The sequence below is a fragment of the Triturus cristatus genome, chromosome 5_2 (genome assembly GCF_964204655.1).
Source record: "Triturus cristatus chromosome 5_2, aTriCri1.1, whole genome shotgun sequence".
NCBI lineage: Eukaryota > Metazoa > Chordata > Amphibia > Caudata > Salamandridae > Triturus > Triturus cristatus.
In genome coordinates, this window is record NC_140588.1 from 265,711,284 (window position 1) to 265,721,382 (window position 10,099).

Below are 10,099 nucleotides of genomic sequence, written 5' to 3' on the forward strand. Positions count from 1 at the left end.
CCTCGTTTTGTTCAGGCTGGTCTACCGCCAATCTTTCTTCGTGTATTCGTTCTACTTCTTTGCGGATCTTTCGGCACATAGCTACTATACTTAATAGTCTATCATGTCTCCCCTCTGATATATTCCGACTCCATGTGGTAAGAATTCGCATTTCTTCCGGATTTACCCCTGGTCGGTCTTGATTTCTGACCACACAATTTATGAGGAAACGTAACAGTTCCCCCTGTATCTCCACTTTCTGGTACTCCATGGCTCTATTAATACTTTCAGAATCTCGCCCTGACTGGATAAAATGATATATATTTTCTAAATGTGTAGTCATTCCTGGTAGCCTCCCTAAATATATTGCAGCTCGTCGGATACGTAATGAGGCCAGCAGCATTTCATCCTTTTTGCCGGGCACAGGGTCATATCTACAATCTACTAGAAGTTCCTTAAGCATGTCGGGAGTTACTAGTTTGGGCGTACGTTGGTGGGCTAATTCTTGAAAGGAAAGTTTATTTACTCTGGGTGGCGTGGAAAAAATGTTTGTTGTACCTCCTGTAGCACCGCCTGGGGTGCTGGATGTGAAAGGATTCGTTGAACGTGATATAGCAACCATAGGTGTGGGTACAGCTGTAGAAACAGATGTGCTTGCCGGAACTTGTATCGGAGTTTGTTGTTGTGGAGGTACAGACGGAGGGTCTTGGCGTTGAACCCCCTCGGCAGGCGGTCTATGTGGTGCAGTATTAGCATACTCGGGAGCTGCGTCGTCTAAATAAGAGGAAAGAAAAACATCTTCTGCGGTTCTGGGATGCCCTTTGGGATGTGATTTTATCGGAAACAACGGAGGTGGCAAGTCTTTTGGTATCTCCGGAGTAGCCTTAGGTAACCCTTCGGCCAGAAGAGGATACATACCATTCATAAGGGCATTTCTTTGTCTGTCTACTTGTTCTGCTTTTGCTCGGGTACCTTCTTCAATTAATAGATTTTCTCGGACTTTATTTGAATTCTCCTTACTCTTCTCTTCCTGTCTGCGTGCTTTTTCTGTACGTCTATACGATTCTTTACGCCATAATTCAATGGCATCTTTCTGTGATTGTCTAGCTTTCTTTTTCCATAATTCTTCCTCTACTTTCATGATGCAATCTGCATCCCAGGTCCCAGCTGCGGGCCACCTCTGACTTTCTGGTAATTCCTTGGTGTAGTCTACCCATAAATCAAGAAATAATATGGCGTCTAGGCCATGTTTATGATACATGAAGTACCCTGGAGTGTCCCTAGGAGGAATGGGAACAGCTTCTTCGAGTACCCCTTTTCTAGTTTTGATCTGTCTTAATTTCGAAAAGAGCGGCATATTGAGAACTGATCTGATACCTAACTTTGAACACGTTTAATGCAACAAAACACAATAATGAACAGTCATTCACACCACAATATGCAGAACGTATTTAAAACATTTAACATTTAACATTTAATGAACAACAATGATGGCCATTTAGGGATCTAGTCACTAAGCATAATACTCGGCACTAACTAGGTATTCTGAATTATATACTAGATATACTAGATATACTGCTAAACAGTACAGATACACTGCTGAAACAGTGCAGACCGGATTTGTGTACCCAAACCCGTCTTGACCGGCACAACCTATGTGCACGTCAGAACGCCTCCCCGGCAATGGTACTCACCGGGTAGCTCGGAACGGAAGGCCTCGGAACTGAACTTGAACTGGACTTGGACCGGACTGGACTCGACTCGATACTTCGGAACTTCGGAACTTGGTGGGCCTCTGTATACCTCGGATCTTGCTCTCTCAGCTAGGCTCTGGTCGGGATACTTCGCACTTCTCACCGCCTCGTCTGGGTGTTGATCGCAGCCTCAGTTACCCCCGCTCGGCAGGAGGGAGATACAGGAAATCCTGTGGGTACGCGTTGTTGTCCGTCCAGCTGTGGCAGGAGACCGGGCCTGCAACGCACCTCCGGCGCGTGAGATGAGAAAGTGTCCCTGTTCGGGCGCCATATATGTGGTAAATAATTTAATTACCGGTACCTAATTTGATGCGGAAAATTAATAAGAATAGCTCAGAAAATAAGAGGCAGAATCCGTGGTATTAGAGGTTCGGAACGGGCTTTATTCCTATACAAAGGAACATAATTTGAATTATGGGCCTTCTATTCCATCACCACGAAAGTTCAGGAAGGAAGGAACAATACATTATTGACAGGTAATCATTTTTATAGAAAAGGCATTACAGTAAAACAGATGCAGGAGGCGTAACAGTTGATAACAGAGATAAAGGCATACATGCGTAACTAAAATGGGTGTAACTAGGCATAACTAAAGAACGTCATTAGGTATGATGTCACAAATGGGTGGTTCCATGAAGGAATTTCGCAATGTCAGCAAGAATACTTGGCAGAGATGCGCGCGCAGCAGCATGACGTGTGAGTTGACGTGCAACTAGGGGGAGAATGGGACTTGACATTTAGCTCTACATGTGGAGACAAAAGTCTGGGGTTATGTCAACCTAATCCCAAATCATATCTAATATCCTATGTTTAAAGAACTGTGTTATCCAAAAAGAGAGGTCTCTTAGGATAGAATCTTATTCTATACTGACTATACTGACTGTTAGTGCGTGTGCAAGCGTCTAAGTGTCCACACTAGATGCGAGGGGGTAGGAATATTCCATGGTAACGGGGCTATGAATTACTTGCATGAGGGCAGCGAGGCCTGGCCCCTTTGCACGGTAGCTGGAGGAATGTTTACTTAAACTGCTAGAAAGGAATGCATCGGATGAGGAGCGAAGGAGATAATCTCGAAGGTGAAATACAGTTTTTGGCAGGCGACGGGCTGGATCAGGCACCGTTAGCCGCGCAGGGAGTAAGACAAAGTTCATGGTCACAGATGCAGGCTCAGACTGGAGCTTTCAGAGGCAGAAGGCAAGAAAAGGCTTGGTGGCAGAATCAGGGCCTACTCGCCTGAATCTGTAGAAATGTGGGAAGTGAACCATATAAAGCCGGTGGCCTTTTATACTTAGGAATAGAATATCCGGCCCATTCATGGCGGATCTGAAAGAGGACATGTTGACGGTGGACGCACATGTATTTGCGTCTTCATAACTGGAACTGGAGGGAACATACATGTACTTGTGACTTATACATGAAACCGTTGGGGTCCAAGATAGGGGACATAACCAACCATAAAAATCCATATTTCCACAAATGGGGCGTTATCAGGACTTAAGCGATAATGGTAACGAGAAGGGAAACCTCTTGGAAATTTTGTTCCCGTCTCTGTAGCAGCAATAGCCGCCAAGATGTCATCATCGATCTTACTTTTGGATCTTGTAACTGCTGCTACCAAGTATGTCGCCACTGCTGTTTTTGCTGCCTCGTCAGCCAAGCTGTTGCCGACAGCATGGACACCAACTCGTTGGTGACCAAGAGTGTGAATAACATTCACGAGAGGCAGACGTTCTTTAAGTTCTGCCACTCGAACCCAAAGCGTTTTATGCTTAATCGTGCTACCTTTGGAATCATGGTAGTCATTCTGAGACCAAAAATGTAGCTCCGCCAACTGCGCGGTACAATCACCCAATGACTGCGTATGCACGACATCGGACTGGAAATCACCATTTACGAAAGTACCGACCACAATTGCGCAGGCCGCTGAATAGGCGTGCTTTGATCCAGTTGCCGGTTGCGCAGAACCATCAGTGTAAATGACACAATGGTAATCTTCGAGCGGGCGCAAAGACAGAGGAGCTGGATGAACGAATTCATACTGCAAAAACTCCTGAGTCTGAAGTGCTGCGTCAAAGATATATGTGAAGTCAGGCGATGTCAAGGAAGTGGCCCATTGTATCCACCTTGGATGCAAAGCCTTAGAATTTGGTACACTAGCCTTCGTCACCGCCTCAAGGGCAGGATATGGTGTTACCACCAACATGCGTTTACCTTGCAACAGCGCTCGTTCTTTCACAATCGCCATCTGCACTGCCGTCAGAACTTACTCGACAGCGGAAAATCGCAGTTCAGCCGAAGTGTACTAGTGAGATTTGTAGGCAATGGGGACGGTGTCGCCCTCATTGAACGTTAAGTATGTGAAACCCACTGCATCTGGCACAATTCTTATGACCAGGTTAGTGTGGTTATCACGCGTCAGTAAGTATTTAGAAGCAAGAAGATCAGCTTGCAATGACTGCAATATAGCTGAATGCTCTGGCAGGCAACAAGATTTGGAAAAAGTAGGTTGTATCAAGGCATAAAGCGGCTTGATACGCTGGGCATAGTCCAGAATGTAAGTTCGACCAAAATTCTGAAAACCCAGCAGAGATTGAAATTTTTTCAGTGTCATGGGAGCACGTAGGCATGCGCATTTCTCTAGGAAGTGCGGAGCCAATCCTCGACCCTCATTGTTGAGTTTGTACGCCAAAAACAACACTGTATATTCCGCAATGTGTGACTTCGCAAAGTTGAATTCGTAACCGAAGTCTGCAAACAAAACAATAATGTGATCAACGCGACGGAGATGCGGTTCCAACTCGTCATCAGTGAGATAAATATCATCCACATACGAGTACGCATCAGGGTCTATGCTCTCTAACAGAGAGACCACGCAAGCGACAAAGACACCAGGGCTGTTCTTATAGCCCATTGGTAATCTTTTGAATTGTTTTTGTTTGCCACCCGAGGTGAATGCCGTCCACTCACTACTAAGAGAGGACAGATTATGGCTGTAAAAGCCATTGGAAATGTCAAGTGTGGTTTTAAACCTTTTTCTCACGAGACTGTCGACGAGAGCCGAACTGTGGTTGTTTTGTACTGCACATGTCTGGCAATGAGAGTTTAAATGCCGGTAATCCAAAACTAGGTGGTACGACCCGTCAGGCTTCTTCACAGTGAATAAAGGATTATTCATTGGTGACACACACGTTTCAATTACTCCTTAATATTCCAATTGTTCAAGGATAGACGCAACGTGAGGTCTTGCTTCACGACGCATGGGATATTGGGGTTGTGGCTGGAGCGTGGACCGCAACGGAATTTCGTGGCTGGGGGACAATTTATCCCAGCCTACCTGATTACGATACAACGCAGGTGCGAGCAGCTGTGCCCACTCCTCGGCGTACTTTTTAGCTTGGACCTTCGGCACTGTGTGTGCAAAGGACGGGAGGATTATCTCCTCCCCTCTAGGTGCATCTAAAATGAAAGCCGGGGGCCAATCTGCCTCCGCCAATAGAATATCATAGGAAGTGGTCAGATTATCCCAAAAAAACCCTTGAATTGTACGTTGTATGTCACCTTCAATTAACAGGACTATCTTATACAGTCTGTCAGGGGGAGCCACTCGAGTGTCAGCAGTTTCAATATTTACGAATGTATCAGTTGCTGTCGCCACCAGAAATGGACGCAGTGCTCGTCGCACTACTGTAACTTCCGCCGCGCTGTCGAGCAGCGTTAGTGCCCATGTCAGGTTCTGAAGCTGCGTCCATACTATCTGTGGCATACCTCGCTGTTAGTGCAGCAACTTTCTTCTTTTGAAACGGGGGTCTTTGACGCGCAGACTCGTCCTGCTTGCCTTTGCCGTCAGTCTGGCGGGGTTGCTCACGACCTTGGGCACCCCTTCCTTTCCCATGGTCTCCGCCACCGGATTGTGAAGCCGATGTTTCCTGTGAAGAACGAGGAGAGTGTTGTTCAGAAACCTGAAATCTATCAGATGATTTAATACGAGATCGATCGCGCAGATCATATGTGCGTTCGTTAGACGACTGTACGGGTGAGGCAGGACGAGACCCCCGTTTCTGTTGCTGCTTCGCCTGTTTCTTTGCTCTCCAACTTTGCTTAGGAAAGTTGGGGCATTCGTCTTTAGTAGACGAGCTCACCTTAGTTTGCTGTACTATATCAGGAATGATCACAGTCGGTTTTACACCCAAGGCACTACGACCCACGGTCCTGTATGCCTTCGCAATTATTTCAGCGACCTCCTTGGGCTTGTCGGCGTCATCCACGCGGTCCATCATATTTGCAACTTGGAACAGCATGGCATCTCCTTTGAGGTTGCCCATTACCATGGAGCATACCACATCAAAGCTGTCGACAAGCCTCATTCCCAATTCAATAGCAGCCTCCGCACCGTGATTCTCTTGAACCTTTTTGATGACGGACGGAAGCAGAGACATAGACGGAGTGCCATAGCACTTCGAATAGGTGGCGGCAAAGACCTTGCCCCAGTTTTCACAATCGGCCATATCCGGGACCAGGTCTTTCGGCAAAGTAATGGTGAGGAGGATCCTGTGTTTCTCCACAGAAGTGGTATGCGGAAAAACCGCCTCCAGTTGGTCAAATTTCTCAGCAAGCCAATAAGGAAATTCATCCTTATTTTGGGGGCGCTTGCCGGCTACTGAATTAACCATAACCGGACTAATAACCACCGTGTGGTGGTCCGTTGTTTGTCCCGCAACAGCAGGTGCCCCCACCTGCATGTTGCGTGACACGTACTGCACCAAAGCTCTATGGACCGTAATCAGGGCTGTGTGCAGTAAGCGCAACTCAGCCACCGCCACCGTGAGATAGTGGGGGTGAGGAGTAAAGCCGGCCAGCACCGGCCATGTGGCCCCTGCAATGGACAACGGGCCCATTCTCGCCGGTGCAACCGCATGGGGAAGGGCAGCATTAAACCAAATAGTATGCTGCCAGGCAGAGATTGGAATTTCTTGTGTCCTATACGGGGTATAGACCGCAGGCAGCTGTGTGGGAGTAAAGGTATGAAACGTATCACCGTCATCTACTGCCGGAGAAATCACCCATGAGTAAAACAACTCATATGGGTATGACGCATCAGCGCTCACCACAAAAATAACAGCCATCCCATCATCTGGCACCCCATACGTCGTCAAAGGACGGCGTAGAGGTGCACGACTAAGCACGGCTATGTCCACCGCCATTAGGACACACAAAAGAGTATCAACGATATCAACAGTAGCACTAGGGTTCAGTATAAATAACATTTTTTATGATCAAGCTTGAAGGAACCTATTAGTCGAAACACAGGTAGGTTAAACCGTCACTCCCGTCAACCGGAAACCAGTGTGAGGGTGTTGTGGACTAATAGAAGCACTACTAAGGCGTTTCAAATCAATAGACCAAACGTTAGGTGCGCCATGTTGCAGGGATTCTGCTTATGCACAGAACTATGCACAGGAAACCAGGACCTCAGTGAATTGTGGTGTACCAAAAATTCACCTCAGAACCCAGAACCCCTTAACCGACCAGCATCAGTGTCCCATTCGTTATCTGAGGTTTAGCTCGGCGGTCCCAATGTATAGACAACCCAGAACAAGCGACATAGTGTATTTCTCAGGAATGGTGGGAGTCAGAAATACCTGTTCGTAATTATTCTCATATCAGTCCACAATAGAATAAACAGAGACACGGTAAAGTTTAAAGAGTTTATTTTATAAACCTCGTGTCCTAAGATGCAGTACTTTGGCTAACATAAGCAGACAAATGATTAAAATCAAAACCATCAGCATAGTTACAATACCATAGAAAATGAAAGGAGTAATCATACTAAAATGACAGTGGATCTCAACCACCTTCCTTTCCCTAGCAAACTAATAATATTATTATTAGACTAGTAAAAGGTCTCTAGGCTTGAATGGGGAACCCCCTACCGTAAAGATCAGCTCAGTGAGATCACATCACAGGATCAGCTAGGCTCTGCTCCTGGGAAAGCTCTTCTTCCGAATGTAATGAAAACATGTAACACTGGAATATTAAAAGCACCCGACTTTCAGGTATTTGCAGCTGCGTGCGTGTTATGGCTAAATAGTGGGCCGATCAACCTGAACCCAACAAAATGCACTGTCTAGCGACCCAGACTTGTTGTTTACACTATGTACAGACCAAGGTCGCTGCTCACTGTTTGGAATGTGAACAACAGACAGTTCTCATGTGAAGCAAAGTCCAGCAAGCATTTCTCAATTTAATACCATGTGACTACAGTGTCGTGTGCAAAAGCAGCAAAAGCGGCAAGATGGCTTTCTAACATCTAACGCGGTTGTGCTAACTTAGCATTGTACATATATAGATAACGATCTTCACTACAATAGGTTTATATGGGCAGTGATATAGAATAGATATAGTGAACCAATATCTAAATAAGGGGTGCATGCACCACAGTACACAGGCTGCTGTAGCAGACCTGTGGTGTCACTTTGAATGGTTTCTCAGGGGTGGCATAAGACATGCTGCAGCCCCTGGGAGGCCTCTGGGGTACCTAGGCCCCGGGTACATAGTATACCATATACTAGGAACGTATAAAGGTACCCCAGAATCCAATCTGGAGTGTACCTAAAGTACATGCAATCAATTTAGGGAGAAAGCAGATAAACTGGGGTCCTGATTACCAGGATTCCAGTCAGACTAGTCGAAAACCAGCAAAACACCAGGAAAAAAGTGGGGGTAACCATGCAGTCAGATTCCACCTTCCTACAGGCCTTGCCGCTCGAGGTCACTTGGAGCCCGACGAGTAAACTGTGTGGTCTCCCGTCATTGTGCTCAGCCGCGGCGAGCAGCCCAGCGAGATTAGGCCCAAGGCAGATCGCTATACTTGGAGCCTGCTCCGCTAAGGAAAGCGGGTGGTGGGATTTCTTACAGCTATCTTAGGGAATGAAGCTTTCATTTGTTCTAGGTACCCGGGCAGAGAGGCGTCATCATGATTTTACAGTGTAGAAATGCATGAGGTGGAAAATAAAAGAATGGCGCGCGGTTGCAGTGATTAAACAAAAACCATGGAGGCTGTGAATGGGTCTGAATGTGTAGCGTAAAGTACAGCATGTTCCTTGATTAGCAAGGAGTGCTGCATGTCCTACACAAACTATAGCTGCTACTTGGGGAAACGGAGCAAAGTCACAGAATGTAAACGTTTAAACACTGACCGCACGAAGTAGAAAGTAAGGCGAGCAGCTCCCGGTTGCTGTGCTGGGTTGATTCACGGGGATAGGTTTGACACTCATATTTGTCCCGGGCGGTCATCCTATTTTTAAAGTGTAGGAGTGCCACGCCTTGTAGAACAAAACAAATGTGCGCTGCCCTCATGCTTAAAGATAAAGCATGGTTTACCGCGCTTGATCAGGGCTTTAATAATGGAATGCATATTAACTCCTATAGTGCAAATTAACGTACATGAAGTTGTAAATGTGGGTGAGAAGGCAGACACTTTACCTTTCGGCTTGTAGGAATGCCGCGCTGTGCAAAATGAACGAAAGCCGCGCGGTCGCCTTGATTAAAGATTTTTTTTTAAAACATGACGCGTGTGAATCAGTCTGAATGTGTAGTGTGAAGTACAGCACAAGGAGAGCTGCAGTCATACACAAACACAAACTGCTACTCGGGGAAACGGAGCAAGGACACAGACTGTAAAACACTGACAGCACGAAGTAGAAAATAAGGCAAGCAGCTCACGGTGTTTGTGCTCGGCTCCGTCATATTTCAAAATAAACCTCGGCATTGCCACATTGAATCAATAAGAAAAACAGAGTTCTCTGATACAACAGATGTAGAATGGAAGTGGAAGGAAACCGAACTTAGGTGGTGCTGCTCTATTAAACAAGCATTGGCATAGCCTATAGGTCTCGCCTTTGGGACCTTACAAGTGTTTAGCCATGCAACAGTTGCATAACTAAATACTTATAAGGTCACAAAAGCGAGACCTATTGGCTATGCCAAGCAGCCATGCGGACGCGAAAGTGAAAGTGATCGCGATCACGATCAAACATCAAAGCGGCCGCGAAAGTGAAAGTAATCGCGGTAAGCGCGGCGCGTGCGCCCGCACACATGCACTGTAGCTCTAGGCTGGCCTGGTAGCACTTTTTGGAGCCCTCTCAATAAGTCTCGCCAGACCAGCGCATGCGCTGGGTCAGGCGAGACCTAAAAACTGAAGTGACATTACGCTGCGTGAACCAGTTAGGCAGCAGCAAAGAAGAGTGACTCTGCAATAAACTGATGGGAAGGCAACTTGCAGGAGCAAAGTCCTTTATCGAAAACTTCAGGTCTTCCTGACAGCGCATGCGCGCTGCCTAGGCTCAACCTAAGGAAATACCATGGAA